The sequence below is a fragment of the Schistocerca gregaria genome, chromosome 2 (genome assembly GCF_023897955.1).
Source record: "Schistocerca gregaria isolate iqSchGreg1 chromosome 2, iqSchGreg1.2, whole genome shotgun sequence".
NCBI lineage: Eukaryota > Metazoa > Arthropoda > Insecta > Orthoptera > Acrididae > Schistocerca > Schistocerca gregaria.
The window spans coordinates 985,949,234-985,967,265 of NC_064921.1; the positions used below are offsets into that span (position 1 = coordinate 985,949,234).

Below are 18,032 nucleotides of genomic sequence, written 5' to 3' on the forward strand. Positions count from 1 at the left end.
AATCGTAAAATCTGAGCAGGATAAGTCGACGATACAGTCATTAGTGCCCATACGACAGTTTGGAGTATTCGAGTAGAACTGGGTGGCAAACTGGGGAGAGGGGGGGGGGGGGTTGGAAATGAAGTATTTTTTAATATTTCGGAAGAGTAATGGCAACTTTTAAGTAACCATAAAAAAGCTGCATTCCGATCCTGTTAAAATCCGCATAATACATTCTTTAAAATAATTTTCTTGAAAAAAAAACACCTGACTACATTACATTTTGTCCTTTCCCTGAGAGAAATGTCGGGCCGCCTCCTCCCCCCCCCCCTTCCCATCGGGTATGGACGACCTTCATTAAAGCCACCGTCAAACATGGCTTGTTGGTAGTAGGGAACTTCAGAGGCGTTTGTGGCGTGCAGGTGACAAAGCTATTGGTTATCGCTAATCACTAGCATTTAGTTGGTTCGAGTGAAGGTGCTCTGTTTGTCGTGTAAATTTGTACTCGTCGACCGCCTGACGCTAACCAATGACGATATGAAGTTGTTAGAATGCTACGCTAGTGGCCTAACTACTTCAAAATGTCCTGGCTGACCACCTTGATTATTCCGAATTTCTCTTACAAGCAAGCTCTTGATACGGAAGTCTCCACTGAACCCAGCCTGACTAACCACGTGTGATGCTCACATCAATAAAATCAGTTTGTAGCTACTTTCTTTACCGGGAAAAGGAGTAATGAAATTAAAGTATAGTACAATGACGAGCTTGCATCCAGCTACTAGAACGCCACTTCATGGTCTTCCCGTTGATTTACACAGACTTTCAGGCTGTCATCACCTCCGACATTTCACATAAAAAAAACATTTCGGGTTGAAACACACATTTCTACGTCTGTTCAGTACATGAACGACCGATGGATTCAAACAAACACGTTTTAAAGTCATATCAGAGAACTAACATTTGAAGTGCTTACAAAACTGATATTCAACAAAAACTGGAAAGAAGATAAGGATGTACCGGTTCACAGACAACGAGTCGTCATAGCCGAGGAATAAGTTCAGAGCGTAAAAGGATGGGGACGAAAATCTACAACGTCGTTACTGAAAGGGACCAACGTATCATTCGTCTTGAGAGATGTAGGAAAACCACGGAAGGCATCTATGTTTTTAACTCGACAGGGATTTGAACCCTGCCCACAAGCTACACAAAATTATCATAAAACAGCAGAGGGTCAAAAACAGTGAGAATAATTTCGAGGAAGGTAACTGCGAGAAAACCATGGTTAAGAGATGATTCAACTGCTTGACGAAAGAAGGAATTACACGACTGTTCAGGGAAAGTAAGGCTACAACAGCGGAAATAACTTAGGGTTGAAGTGAAGTAAGAGAGGGGAGATAATGTGAAATGATTGCAGGAATAATCTGAAAAAGGAGAGTCAGCATTAAAGAGAAAAAAATATTAAGTGTCATGTAATATTTTGTGAAATGTAGTACCTTGTCTTGACACCTTTTATTAACCTGACACGTTTCACATCATTACGAAGTGTCGCGTTCATGACCTATGGAACAAGTACTAATCTAATCTAATCCGATGATATTCCAACATTTGATGCAGGCGAAGGAGTGGATAGATGAGGCTCACTATGAGTGGGAAGAACTGTCATCTTTCATTGTAGAAAACAGGTGGATGTCATTTTGTAAGAACTATTGGAATCTTGCGAGCAAACAAGACACAAGAAATAGAAAACATTTCTTCAGAATTTCTAAAATCATCGAGGCAACCACACGATTATTTGAGCTAGTGTGTAGGATCTATGCGATGGGGGCGTATCGTCGGACTTTCGAAAGGAAATCACCCACACAATCCCAAAAATAGCAAAAGCAGGTGAGTGAGAGAAATATTGAACAATTAGCTTAACACCTCATACATACAAGTTGCTGACAAGAGTAATACACCTAAGAGCGTAAAACAAAACAGGCGATCTGTCAGATCATCTGGAGTGCCCCAGGGAAGTGTGGTGGGTCCGCTGCTATTTTCTATCTACATAAATGATCTTTTGGATAGGGTGGATAGCAATGTTCGGCTGTTTGCTGATGATGATGTGGTGTACGGGAAGGTGTCGTCGTTGAGTGACTGTAGGAGGATACAAGATGACTCGGACGGGATTCGTGATCGGTGTAAAAAATGGAAGCAAATTCTGTATATAGATAAATGTAAATTAATGCAAATGAATAGGAGAAAGAATCCTGTAATGTTTGAATACTCGATTAGTAGTGTAGTGCTTGACAGAGTGACGTTGATTAAATATTTGGGCGTAACATTGCAGAGCAATATGAAGTGGGACAAGCATGTAATGGCAGATAGTCATCTTCAGTTCATTGCTAGAATTTTGGGAAGATATGGTTCATCTGTAAAGGAGACCGGTTATAAAAAACACAAATACGATCTGTTCTTGAGTAATGCTCCAGCGTTGGAATCCCTGTCAGGTCGGATTGAGAGAGGACACACAAGCAATTCAGAGGCAGGCTGCTAGATTTGTTACTGGTAGGTTTAATCATCACGCGAGTGTTACGGAAATGCTTCAGGAACTCGGGTGAGGGTCTCTGGAGGAAATGAGGCGGTCTTTTCGTGAATCGCTACTGAGGCCATTTAGAGAACCAGCATTTGAGGCTGACTGCAGTATAATTTTACTGCCGCCAATTTATATTTCGCGGAAACACCACAAAGATAAGATAAGAGAGATTAAGGCTTGTACAGAGGCATATAGGCAGTCATTTTTCCCTCGTTCTCTTTGTGAGTGTGCCGACCGGTGTGGCCGAGCGGTTCTAGGCTCCACAGTCTGGAACCGGGCGACCGCTACCGTCGCAGGTTCGAATCCTGCCTCTGGCATGGATGTGTGTGATGTCTTTAGGTTAGTTAGGTTTAAGTAGTTCTAAGCTCTAGGGGACTGATGACCTCGGAAGTTAAGGCCCACAGTGCTCAGAGCAAATTTTTCTTTGGGAGTGGAACAGGGAGAGATGATGCTAGTTATGGTACGATGTACCCTCCGCCATGCACCGTATGGTGGATTGCGGAGTATGGATGTAGATGTAGATGCCGATCGATTGTCCTCTAGCAAAGAAAAAGTCAGTTGGTAACAGAGGCAAGACCTAAGAAAAGCCAAGTCATCTCCATCAGTTTTGTTGAAGTAGAAAAAGTGTTAACTGTTTGAAAATCTCAGAAACATACGTATAAGCTGTAGTGGAGGACAGATGATGAATGTACTCTACAAATATCAAGAAGGAATAATGAGAATGGAAGATAACAAGGGAAGTGCTGTGGATTTACACTACTGGTTGACTCCTGCCTTCAAGCAACGAGGAGACTAGCAGCAACGGGTTGCACTTTTTCCAGCATAGGCTTGTGCAGTTCGGCGCTGACAGGAAGCTAGGACAGAGCCGTCACTCGCTAGGTAACAGGAGGGATGCAAACGACCGTGCCAGTTACGGACAGGTGGCATACCGCGGATATGCCTCCTACTGCAGACGATACACACTCATGTGTCAATGCCAAGTAACACAGCTCGATGAAACTTGCACCATACATAGAAAGCAGTGCTACTGTATAGAACGGAAGGTAATTGTAATATAAACGCGAGGAGACGGTAACACAGATGACGGTTTTATTCAAAGGCTAATTACACTCGAGTCATCGTGATTGATGGTGGTCCAGTTAACATTACAAAAGGCGGGACATAGCTCTTAGTAAGTTGTGTTGTCACCGTGGATACCAATGCGTGCTCTACAACGTGATGATCGTTACCGCGTGTGGACGTGCTGCAGGGAAAGGATCCCACACGTGTTCGATGGGATTTAAGGTTAGGAAACGGGCAAGCAAGTCCTTTCGCCGAATATCTCTCGCTCCAAGACCTCCCCCAACCTGCTCTGTTCGACGCAGCCGCGCATTAGCATGACAAAAAAAAAAAAATAAAAATAAAAAATAAATGTTGCTTACACCCTTGAAAAGGCGCACATGGGGAAGGAGTACAGGGTCTCAATAATACAGACTGGACAGTGTAGCATGTTCAAAGATTTGGTGGTCAGTACGCCTTTTCAACATCAAGTCCCCACCCACCATAACACAGGGACCACCAAAACGGCTCTGTTCGCCACTGTTCCTGGGTGCGTTATGTGATCCCACCACTCAGCAGACGAGGGTACGTCAAGGTGTAACACCTACAGCGCCACTCGGTGTTGAAAAAACAAAAATAGCTCGCACATTACCTCCCATGTCCTTAAAATATCAATTCACAAAATTACCCAAGTCCCTCCACAAGTAGTAATTACGAAAAATAAATAAAAAACAAATAGAGGGAAATATCTACTATAGAAAGAAAAAGAAAAGGAAAATTTAATTATAAATTTTAGAAACATGGGAAGGGGGAAAACAATAGAAAGTATTAAAATATTAGTTATTCCAACACGTAAGAAAATCAATATTATGTTCATAGAACGTAGGTCTGGCACACCAAAGATAGTGTTTATTTAAGTATAAATAGCCATACGTTGTAATTACGATACTCCAGTCTCTAGTCTGTTCTAGTTCGGAAGTTATTTAGGACGTACAGCTTAAGAGAACAACAATTGGGACTTTATTAAACGGGGATCAAGAATAGATCGTGACGAGATTGTTTTTGAGGATTGTCAATTCAAGACTTTAATTTGGACATTTATCAGATTAGATAAACGGGAAGGTGAATAGTAATCTCTTTGGCTTTAATGTCAATTCGTGTGAATATTTAAACGCTTCGCTGAGATGAGAATTTTAACCGGATTCGGACTTTGAATTGTGATGGTGGGAAACTAACTTCACGCGACTAGTGATCATAGTTAATGACAGTTTACGGATAATAAATAGAAATAACTCATTTACCGCAAGTGACAGGATATTATCTAACGTCTCTGATGCTAGCGGGAATCCTACTTAGACCAAGCCCTACGACGCCGTAGCGGAGAAGCGAGGCAACTGTCCCCCAGCTGAAGCAGCTGATCGCCGCCATTTGCAGGGATGAATCCTAGCACTGGGGTTGTGATTAGACGTATATGAGACGCAACAAGAGCAAATTGAAGCACAAATTAAACACATGTTTGTTTAAAAAAGTACCGAGTATTCGAGTCTATTTTTAAAGTATACTTAAATGAATGAAGTTTCCTAATTTCCGAAATACGTCTGCATAGAGACGCGAAATTTAAGAATGTAAGGCTCTTCCCTGACAAGGTGGAGCGAGTATACATCGAGCTATTAGCATTAGATAATTACATGAAACTTTTAAAGTAGCAGACAGTACGATTATTATTTAATTCACGTAAATTTTCCTGTCGGGTCCTGTTTGATTTTTGCTGACTACTGTGTGCATTTTGCACGCTTACTTTTGTTTAGCACAGTATTGCCTACACTTGAATTTTGGTATGATTAGTTGTAATAACCCCTATCACTTTAAATACTGTAGGAATTTCATTCGCCCATTAGTGGAAGTGGTTGCGTTTGCAACATCTGATCAAATATTTGACCATTTACGAAGTATAATCACCACCTGACAACACATTTTAAGTATCTAAACGCAATTATAGGACCTAACTCTGGTTCATATTTAATATATATTTGATTAAAAATCTAAATACCTATCATGTGCCTACTTCTTCATTCAGTTGAAGTTAGTACATTAACCCTGTTAGTATATTTAGTAATTTATATACAAATACAATATAAGTACTTGACATGTAACAAACTACCTTTGTCTGTAATCTAACACTGCAACTTTTGGCCTATGTTGCTTGCAATTTTTGTAGCAGAAAGTTTATTAGATACAGTATAAGGTGTAAATATAGATATCAGGTTAGGCTATAGAACAGTCTGCTGTCAGCTACATTTAGCATTTGCATTAATTGGCTTTGCAAACAATATATCTTTTCAAATGTTGTGGGTATAGCGTCGTCCTTCAGTTGACGTCTATTTACATAATGTTCCATGTAACAATTCTTTTCAAAATGAAGAGAGCACGGCAAATGATTTGCTGTCGGTTGGAAGTTCTCTCTCCGAGTAGCAACAATCCATTTCCGATTTAGAAAATCATTTGTAAGGGGACATCTAAACGAAAACAAACGCTCATGATGTATTATTTCTTCAAGAAAATACTATATACAAGTAATAGAAAGTAACAAACAACCAGAAATTACTGACCTGTGAAATGTAACATTGTTTCCGTCTTCGTCTTTGCTTCCATTCTTGCTGTTACAATTAAAAGCAGCACACGAACGAACTATGTTTACGCACTGTTTCCCTGCAAATGGCGGCTTCTAACACATTCAGTGTGGGGACGCGGCACTAGCGCCAATGCGCGGTCTAGTTTTTATTTAGTAAGTCTATGACTTACACATCTAATTAAAGAACTTCTTTGAATGAGATCGTATGAGTGAACCTAGTTATTGATAATTCTTGTCAATAAACTGACGTTGTTAATTTGAAACATAATACAAGTCTTGAGCATTACTTTAACTTAGATTAATAAACGTTAAGGTTACGTGATCTATGCCAAAAACAAACTAGCGATTCGTAACTAAAACAATTGAACGAAAGGTTTAAAGTATAGTCGTCTGTAAACATTGATAATAAAGCTACTAGAGATTTTTTCTCTCAGAGTTGGGAAGACTATACGTGTAGTGACCCAGGTTTAACATTGGGTTTTAAAATTAATCAAACTGATACTTAGCCGGGACAATATTAAATAAAAGTGAAACCCTTCAATGACAGTCAATGTGTAAAAAATAAAATCAAACTTTCACCTATTAGACGAAAAAGCGAAAACAGAAAAAGGGCTTTTACACAGGATAACTTGTCACACTGAATCTGCTTTCATCCGAGAAGACCATGTGATCCAACTCCTCATTGGTCCAGTCCCTACACTCTTGGCACCATCGCAAAAGGTATGGCCGATGTGCGAGTGGCAAAGGACCACAACGTACTGGTCGTCGGACAAAGAGACCATCCCCATGCAAACGCCGTACAGATGTACAGCGTCGAATTGCATACCTTCCAATACTGTTAAATGTAGGTGGAACTGCACTTGCTGTTCAACGTGGGTCCCTTCTTCTGTGTTGCACAATGTAGCTGTTATCTGCTGCTGTAGTTGACTGAGGTGGATCACCTACCCTCTTCTGGATATAAGTGGCTGCGGTTCGGAACGCTCCTTAGGCACGAGAAACAGTGCTGTAAAAAATACCAAACTCTTGGGCTACGCTCTTCACATTTCGTTCTTCTTCCAGTTTACCGCGTGAAGCCATCCAAATAATGTATCTAGGCCATGTTGTAGTGAAGAATCCCACCACAGTACACCGTAATTGCTCGTTGATTGACACACACAGTGTCTTTTCTCGTTTGTCCAACTATCCCGTGCTACGGGGCCAGTCCCATTTGGCGCTACGGTCAAGCTGACCTCACAACATGTGGCGTCCAGCTTTCTGTCCACGAATGGGAGCCCTCTGGCACCATGTTCCCGGACTTTCACTCATTTCCACCGAATAGTTACACTACTGGCCATTAAAATTGCTACACCACGAACATGACGTGCTACAGACACGAAATTTAACCCACAGTAAGAAGATGCTGTGATATGCAAATGATTAGCTTTTCAGAGCATTCACACAAGGTTGGCGCCGGTGGCGACACCTACAACGTGCTGACGTGAGGAAAGTTTCCAACCGATTTCTCATTCACAAACAGTAGTTGACCGGCGTTGCCTGGTGAAACATTGTTGAGATGCCTCGTCTAAGGAGGAGAAATGCGTACCACCACGTTTCCGACTTCGATAAAGGTCGAATCGTAGCCTATCGCCATTGCGGTTTATCGTATCGCGACATTGCTGCTCGCGTTGGTCGAGATCCAATGACTGTTAGCAGAATATGGAGTCGGTGGGTTCAGGAGGGTAATACGGAACGCCGTGCTGGTTACCAATGGCCTCGAAATACTAGCAGTCGAGATGAGAGGCATCTTATCCGCATGGCTATAACGGATCGTGCAGCCACTTCTCAATCCCTGAGTCAACAGATGGGGACGTTTGCAAGACAACAACCACCTGCACCAACAGTTCGACGACGTTTGCAGCAGCATGGACTATCAGCGCGGATACCATGGCTGCGGTTACCCTTGACGCTGCGTCACAGACAGGAGCGCCTGCGATGGCGTACTCAACGACGAACCTAGGTGCACGAATGTCAAAACGTCATTTTATCGGATGAATCCAGGTTCTGTTTACAGCATCATGATGGTCGCATCCGTGTTTGGCGACATCGTGGTGAATGCACATTGGAAGTGTGTATCCGTCATCGCCACACTGGCGTATCACTCGGCGTGATGGTATGGGGTGCCATTGGTTACACGTCTTGGTCACCTCCTGTTCGCACTGACGGCACTTTGAACAGTCGACGTTACATTTCAGATGTGTTACGACCCGTGGCTGGACCCTTCATTCCATCGCTGCGAAACCCTACATTTCAACAGGATAATGCATGACCGCATGTTGCAGGTCCTGTACGGGCCTTTCTGGATACAGAAAATGTTAGACTGCTGCCCTGGCCAGCACATTCTCCAGATCTCTCACCAATTGAAAACATCTGGTCAATGGTGGCCGAGCAACTGGCTCGTCACAATACGACAATCACTACTCTTGATGAATTGTGGTATCGTGTTGATGCCGCGTGGGCAGCTGTACCTGTACATGCCATCGAAGCTCTGTTTGACTCAATGCCCACTCGTATCTATGCCGTTATTAAGGCCAGAGGTGGTTGTTCTGGGTTCTGATTTCTCTGTATCTATGCACCCAAATTGCGTCAAAATGTTATCACATTGTCAGTTCTATTATAATATATGTGTCCAATGAATACTCGTTTATCATCTGCATTTCTTCTTGGTGTAGAAATTTTAATGGCCAGTAGTGTAATATTTTATGTTACTTCATCTTGCTCGTCCTTAAATTTTGCGGAGCAGTGTGCAATCGTAATAGCTGAGGACATCAAATTGCGCTTCTTCAAGCGAAGAGTTCAATGAAATATTGCATGGCACAATACTGTTTCTCAATCGAGATCGGTTTCTGGGGGCAATGATGAAGAAAATACCTTAAAATACATTACTGCTAAAATATCAATGACAAGATTTGCTCCTGGCATTGCGAGGAAGAATTGCTGGACATACTAAATGGATTGAACAGGTTACTGATCACAGAATATGAATTGAGTGTAAACCGAAGAAAGAAAAAGTAGTAAACATGTTATTAATGAAAATTTTAACATAATAATATTAGACCGTGAATAGATGAAGTCAAAGAATTCCGGTACGTTGAAAGCGAAATAACATATGGCAGAGGAAGCAAGGATAATATAAGGAGCAAGCATAGAGGGCACTCATGGCCAAAAGAGTCTATTAGTGATATCAAACACTGATCTTACTTTGATGAAGTAACTTCTGAGGATGTACGTCTGGAACACAGCATTTTATGGTAGTGAATCACTGACTGGGAAAATCGGAAAAGATAAAACTTCCCCTTAGAAAAAATTAATGAATTACTGTGCTGATAAACCTCTTACATTATTGGATTTTCAATCAGCTGAGCAGAACTGAACGTACTCAGACATTTCGTTCTTTATCTATTCTGATCAACACTAAACTGACACACAATGTTTTTAGCGCAACGCAATCTGACTTTCAATAATCTCTACAAAAGAATGGCCCTGACTAACAATAACCTATACCTTTCATGAATCACTTACCTCACAAGAATCTTCGTTACTGGAACTACTGCAATACAGCGAGCGCCACTACTGCCAGGTAAGTAAAAGATTCTAACTACTGAAGGCACTAACTACTGAAAGGCGTAGTTAGCAAATTAAAGATTTTGATACAGAACAAACAATGTATTTACCTTAATAGTGTTCAAAAGTCGTAATATATATATCAGTTCATGACATCCAGTCTTACAAATTTACTGTCTCTGATGGACACACATACAGATCATCCGCTCTCAAAACTCTGACATATCTCTCCCCACATCCACCACTGCTGGCGGTTAGCCTCCAACTGCGCAAAGCTACGCGCTGTTAACAGCCAACTGCCCAATACTACAATAGCGAATAGTACAACAATGCCAACCAGCCACAGAGTGCACACAGCACAGCCAGTGATTTTCATACAGGGCGCTACGTGGCGGTGGCGTTACCAATATAAGAACCGAAACAGCCTACTTACAAAGAGAATTTAAGCTTTCTAGGTATAGTATTATAGAATGACGATAGAAATACATGGACTGATAAGATAAAGAATGAGGAAGTTGTGCACTTACTACCTGGAGCTATAGAAGACGAAAACTGTAGGGGAAGACAAAAGTTGGAATGTATCCAACAAATAGTTGCGGACGTATTTTTCAAGTGCCATTTTGGGACGGCAATGTTGCCACAGCAGATGAAGTCTTAGTGGACAGCATTAAAACTAGTGAGAGCACTGATGACATACAGTCATAAACAATACACCAGACGGCCACTGAACTGTAGGTTAACACGTACTAACACCAACTGACTGTCACTGAGGTGGATTTAGAGTGTCGGAACTTTAAAAATATTAATTAAAATTGACCGAAACTGAAGATACTCCACATGAAGTCAGCATGTGATGTCTTGTACCCTTTCCTTTTTCCGAAGTGTGTATTTTTTAAATATGTAAGCTATTTCCTTGTTAAATTAAGCCTTTGTTAATCTTACTGATAAACGCCTTTATTAAACGGGCCCTAGTTTGAATTCAAATAAATAGCATTGCGTAAAAGAACAGGTAAATATACTCTGATCTGATATATAACACTTATTTGTGAAATAATATGTACTTTTAGTGCTAGATTTAAAACAGTTGTGCACTAAGATGTATTTCACATTTTGATTGTTCTTTGAGGTAATCTTTATTTAATGACGATTCGTAAGGTCAGAAAGTGGCCAGCGTGGGTAGGCACTCCTAGTACGTACTGTATTGAGAAACATTATGTAATTTAAAAGATGCTAATTTTATCGTATATCTGTAAGACTTGTGAACGTCATTCACTTGGCAGTGGTCCACGTGGTTATAAATAGGCGACTTCGTGAAAGCCTTGGTCAGTAGGTGTCCGGCGGGATTCCGAAGTAGGTTGTAGCAGACACTATCGATAAATGTTTGTTTGTGGACGGCATATGAGCCGGACTGTTACACTACTTCGAAATTTTACGCGTCATGCAGTTTCGACCAACATGTGACCAACACTGTCACGCGGCTTTCTAACGTAAGTTTTCGAGAACGAAGTAGTTTCTATAGGTTGACTCTTAATGAGAAGACAACAGCAACAAGTCATTTTTTTCCAATCCTAATTAAAATAGCGCAGTTACTGAGCATCTTAGAAGGAAGATTAAGGAAAGGCAAAACTACGTTTCTAGCATTTGTGGACTTAGAGAAAGCTTTTGACAATTTTGACTGGAATACTCTCTTTCAAATTCTGAAGGTGGCAGGGGGAAAATACAGGCAGCGAAAGGCTATTTACAATTTGTACACAAACCAGATGGCAGTTATAAGAGTCGAGAGACATGAAAGGGAAGCAGTGGTTGGGGAGGGAGTGAGACAGAGTTGTTGCCTCTCCCCGATGCTATTCAACCTGTATATTGAGCAAGCAATGAAGGAAACAAAATAAAAGTTCGGAGTAGGTATTAAAATCCATGGAGAAGAAATAAATACTTTGAGGTTCGCCAATGACGTTGTAATTCTGTCAGAGACAGCAAAGGACTTGGAAGAGCAGTTGAACGGAATGGACAATGTCTTGAAAGGAGGGTATAAGATGAGCATCAACAACAGCAAACCGAGGATAATGGAATGTAGTCGAATTAAGTCGGGTGATGGTCAGGGAATTAGATTAGGAAATGACACACTTAAAGTAATAAAGGAGTTTTGCTATTTGGGGAACAAAATAACTGATCATGGTCGAAGTAGAGAGGATACAAAATGTAGACTGGCAATGGCAAGGAGAGCGTTTCTGAAGAAGAGAAATTTGTTAACATGGAGTATAGATTTAAGTGTCAGGAAGTCGTTTCTGAAAGTATTTGTATGGAGTGTAGCTATGTATGGAAGTGAAACATGGACAATAAATAGTTTGCACAAGAAGAGAATAGAAGCTTTCGAAATTTGCTGCTACAGAAGAATGCTGAAGATTAGATGGGTAGATCACATAACTAATGAGGAGGTATTGAATAGAATTGGGGAGAAGAGGAGTTTGTGGCACAACTTGACTAGAAGAAGGGATCGGTTGGTAGGACATGTTCAGAGGCATCAAGGGATCACAAATTTAGCATTGGAGGGCAGCGTGGAGGGTAAAAATCGTAGAGGGAGACCAGGAGATGAATACACTAAGCAGATTCAGAAGGATGTAGGTTGCAGTAAGTACTGGGAGATGAAGAAGGATAGGACAACATGGAGAGCTGCATCAAACCAGTCTCAGGACTGAAGACCACAACAACACTGGTTTCGAACCGAAAGGTTCATCTTCAAACGGCCAGTTCACGTTAAGCATCATTTTACACTATCTTTCACTCTTTGTTTTCTCAAATAATGAAATTATCGTCACCACAGCGAAAGACTAACTTTGCGCGAGTGACAGCTATGTTCGTGATGAACTTTTGTTGACAGTAAAGTAGTATCAGTCATGAACATCAGAAATATAAGAGCTATCGCTGTCCAACATCGTGAGATTACTGCCATGACAGCCTTTTGTACAGACCACCACCATAAGCGGTCTATTCGTATTTTCATATTCTCGCTCGGAGTTTCCGCGGTTGTAACGAAGGTTGAGGGGTTCTCGAAATACACACTTTAGCAAAGTTATATATTCATACATCCAGAAGAAAAACAAACGAGGCATTCAGGGATGATAAGCATATGCAACAGAGTCTCTAAGACTGCAGATTGTTGACTATTTTAAAAGAACACTATTTTTCAAGTTCTTTGTAATACTTTCGTATAGAATGCAAACAATAAATATGGACTTTGTATGCATGTAACTATAGAACGTTGTTTCCTTATCTACAGTAGAAATAATGAAAGGAACAGGAAACAATACATAATAAAAGGTATTATCGCATCCTGAGTACTAAATGAAAAGAATAAAGAGCGTAGACACTTCGCATATACACCACGTCTAACGGTTCAAATGCGCATTTCTATACTACAAGGCATATAAGGGCGTTGGACAAAAAATAAGCAAAGACCTGGAGAAACGCATGCTTGAATGTTAATTCAGATGCTAGACAAGCCGCCAGTGGCGCTGTTGTATTTGACTAGAACGTTACCTGTGCGAAGCCCTTAATACGTTGCAAGCGTTAAGCGTGTCGGAACAGTGTTCTGTGTAATTGTAAGTGCGTTATGTCTGAGTAAGTGAATCCGAATGTGGGCGTATTGTTCGTGTCCGCATGCCGCATGCGGAAGGGGGGGGGGGGAGGGGAGGGGCACTTGCAACTTATGAGCACGAGGATGAATCATCGTGTATACCCTGGCTACCACAGTCACAAGATTTTATTGAGCCTTTGTGGTCTTTGTGCAGAGGGATCCGTGATCGCTATCGTCCTCCATCATTGTTACACGAACTTGTCGCTATTGTGCAGGAATAATGGTGTAAGTTTCCCTTGAAAACCACACAGAACGTGTATTTATCCACTGCAGGATGAATGGAAGCTTTCTTTCATACCAACAATTTTTCTGCGCCGTATTAGGTATGGCAATGTATTTTTTTTGTATTTTCGCATTTTTGCCCATCCGCTCTACACAGTGTGATCGAGCTGTATAAATCAGTACGTCATGGATTTTAGGTCGCACGTTTGGATTATATCTGAAACTGATACATTGCATATTTTGAATGCAATAGATTATTGTACAGTTCGCTCAAAACTTGGTTCTTTTGTTTCCTAATAAAATACACTAAGTATGAGGTACATTAAGCAACGACAGGCTATTTGTTTCTCAGACTAATAGTCGTCGATTACGAATAGCCTACATACTTACGCAGAGGAGAGCAAAACAACTTGCAGCGTCCGCCCGATGCCAGCCGACTGAAGAGTAGTTCTGGCAGTGAGGAGCTATTTCAAGGCCCTGACAGAGCGTTTCCGTCCTTCGCAGGAGCTACTGACGTCATCCGCGGCAAATTCGACGTGCAGTTTTCCTAAGCTCACTGATTCTGAGCGGTAGCACCACACAACGAAGATTTGAGAGCCCACGGGTTTTTCTGTTATTGCTTCATACTGGTCGGGCCACATATCGAACTTGCTCCTCCTATATGTCCGTTTCCATAGAGAAAGCACAAGAGAAAAAAGAGAAAACTGCTCAGTTGCACACAGAGAATTGACCGTAACTCCAAACATTGTGTAGGTTTTCAGTCAGTTAATTATGCTATTTAGTCGTCCCTTGTACTCGAACACTAAGCGAAGGTAAACAACAATTACATTCCTTTGCTTCTTTTTCTTCATTTTAATTCTTTCTTTCCTTCACCGCCACTGTGAAATACATCGCCGAATTGAAGTGAATGCCTGTGCTGCGTGTATATATCGCGTGTAGCGCATGTGTAAGGCTTAAATCTACATAATAGCCGGCCAGAGTGGCCGAGCGGTTCTTGGCTCTGCAGTCTGGAACCACGCGACCACTACGGCCGCAGGTTCGAATCCTGCCTCGGCCATGGATGTGTGTGATGTCCTTAGGTTAGTTAGGTTTAAGTAGTTCTACTGACTTATGACAACAGAAGTGAAGTCATATCGTGCTCAGAGCCATTTTTTCTACATAATAGTCCGCAATCCACGCCATAGTGTTTGGCGAGCGATGCGCGGGAAGAAATACCGTAGGCAACAATTTCTTTAATTCGACCCTCGCGATCATTACGCGAGATATGCCTTAGAGGAAATAATGTGTATTCTGACCGGCGATGGGGCGCGGGATTTCGAACGTTTTAAAGGGGAAAGCTTTTGGTCATGCACTCCGCTTTGCTTGTAATTCTTCTGTTGGAGTTTATTAACCACAGTTTTTAAACTCTCGCGCCGACTGAAAGAAATCCATGACGAAACAGACAGCTGTCTTTTGCCTCATCTCTGCAGTAGGGCGACGCCATGTACCTTTGGAACACTTACAAGACATTCTCCTCTAGCTAGTCCTGTAATAGAAGTTGAACATATTTCCTTTTCCAGTTTTAAGTTTTAGGATTCACTGTATGTCGATTATGGAAATTAAAAAAAATACTCCGGAAAAGTAAGATACAACATGGTTGTGTACCTAGGAATAAATATATTCCACTCAAATTTAAAAGTCCTGCAATCCAGAAATTGTAGTCAGTAATCTGTTTCATTTATTGCAGGGTCTGCTTTTCAGAGTGTGTGCATTTCGGTGCAAATGTACTTCGGACAGGCGTACGTGAAATGTATTCGCAGTCTGCAAATACGATTATACATCAGCTGTACCATTTATTAGACACACACGAAAATTTGTGCTGGACCGTCACTCGAACCAGGATTTCCAGTTAGTCGTCAGCGGTCGCCATACCAGGCTTCCAGGACCGATTCAGACTTCCATGCGTCCCAATATCTCGTTCCGTGCAAGCATGTCTGCAGGACATTTGCATCGAGCTACACGGCAGTGGAAAATACAGTCGCTGCAATAACTTTATTTCATGCCAAAGCAAAGGCAAACTGACGAGCAGAACAATGGGTCTTTCTTTGAGGGGACCACATTGTGCGCGAGACACTAGTACGTGTGGGAGTCTGAATCGGTCTTGGAGGCGTGCTCGGATAGCCGAAGTGGTTAAAGCGACCGCTCACGATAAACGGGAAATCCGGGACCGGGTCCTGGCCAAGCATAAATTTTAATGTGTTCCTAGTAAACGGTACAGCTGATGCATAATCGTATCCGCAAATTGCGAATACGTTTCACGTACTTAGTAGTGTATTTAACAATCGATATATTAAACAGTTACTTCGCTGCATACAAAAATTCAGAAACGCAAATCAAATTAAGAAGAGGTATTTTTAAAAACATTTTGAAATAGAAGATACTGGCAACTACCACACATTTCCATTTTCGAGACAAGGAAAATAGTTAAGACGTTAAAGAAACTGAGGCCATGTGCAGATATCACGTATTCCGTCGTAAAAAGACCTCCCATTCAACGTAAGAGATGGTGCACGACTGATGAATTATGGCTTAACCGCCAACAACTTATGAAATTAATTCTAAAAACATGTAGACTTCAGTTCACCATAAACCCCGTAACTGAAGACTTCACAGTATCTTCAAAACAGCTTTAATATATTATACAACGCTTAAATATGTAGAATTATTCATCAACAAACCCTGATGATTTACAACAATTAAAATTGTAGAGACGCAAGGAAGCTGCTAATGAAGGTCTCTAGTGTGTGTTCCTACATCTGATTCTAAAATCTCTCACTAGTTTGAAACAACGTTCAGAAAATATCAGGTGTTCCCAATTACCCTATACATCAATGGAAAATCCAGGGTGGAATGTAACAACCTTATGAAAAGGATAGTTGCTAAAACTTCCTGGCAGATTACAACTGTGTGCCGGACCAAGACTCGAACTCGGGACCTTTGCCTTTCGCGGGCAAGTGCTCTACCAACTGAGCTACCCAAGCACGACTCACTCCCCGTCCTCACAGCTTTACTTCTGCCAGTATCTCGTCTCCTACCTTCCAAACTTAACACAAGCTCTCCTGCGAACCTTGCAGAACTAGCACTCCTGCAAGAAAGGATATTGCGGAGACTCTTATACAATGCGGAATCAACCGCTCGATGTCGCGATAGACAGTATAAAAGGAGAGAAGAACTTTGTTGTCTGTTTAGAAGAAATAACAGGGAAATGGGTCGGTCACGAGAACTAAGTGACTTCGATCTTGGGCTAGTCGTTAGATATCACCTGAGTAACAAACACATCAGGTACATTTTCACCCATCTAAATCTGCCCAAATCGACCATTGGTGATTTGAGAAGCGGAGGCGAGAAGGAACAACCACAAGACCAGGTACACCTTATGTACTGACGAACGGGGACCGTCGAGCATTGCGAAGGGTGGCTGTAAAAAAATCACGTGAAAACAACGAAAGGAATCACCTACTAGTTCCATGTTGCTACTAGCATTCTAGTTAGCACAGTGACTGTGCTTACGGAGCTGAAAGAAACGGGCTACAGTGGTTGAGCAATTCTTCATAACCCACACATTCCTGTAGTCATTGCAAAGAGCCACGCTGGGGTTCATGTAAAGCGTGACGTCACTGGGTAGCGTGCGAGTGGAAACTGCGTGATTTATAGTGATGAATGCTTTTCGCGATTGGAACGTTGTCCCGTTATTATTATTATTATTATTATTATTATTATTATTATTATTGTGTAGTATTCTGCCAAGTGACAGGTCCGTGTCTTCGTACAGACAATTTCTGATTCTACTGTTCCCTGTCTCCAGCTTCTTCCTTCAGTCTGTTGTATCTCCTTATCTCCTTCCATCTTTCATGTCGTCCAGATGTTGAATTCTTCTTCTTCCTCGTCCTGCGTTTCCTCTGAGTTTCCCTTCGATGACATCATGTATGAGTCCCTCGTGTCTAAGTACATGTCCAATCCAGTTGGCCTTTCTCTGAACAATTGTACAGTGAATACTTCTCTTCTCTCCTGCTCTTCACAATACATCGTCATTTTTATGCGATCTGTCCACTTGATCCTTTCCATTCTCCTCCAGTACCACATTTGAAAACCTCTCTAAGTATTTTTTTCTCCTTCTTTCTCTAGGTCCACGTCTCTGCTCCATACAGTGCAATGCTCCAAATGTAGCACTTTATCAGTTTTTTCCTCAATGTCAAACTCAACTTGATGGTCAGCTGAGTCCTCTTCATGTTAAAAGGAGCTAAATGCAGTAGAACATGAATATATTATAGGTCATTGTGTACTGCGTGCAGAAAAGGATCAGTTCGTAGGCGATG

The 18,032-nt window shown here is 41.6% G+C and overlaps 1 protein-coding gene across 1 annotated transcript in view; it reads right to left on the reverse strand.

Moving 5' to 3' along the window:
• Positions 1–14,126, reverse strand: part of LOC126335472 (serpin B4-like) — an 89,427-nt gene extending 75,301 nt beyond the window's left edge. Inside the window, exon 1 of the mRNA XM_049998789.1 lies at positions 14,068–14,126. The gene's annotated coding sequence lies outside the window, so the exon portion shown is untranslated. The remainder of the gene's footprint in view (positions 1–14,067) is intronic.
• Between the last annotated feature and the right edge of the window lie 3,906 nt (positions 14,127–18,032).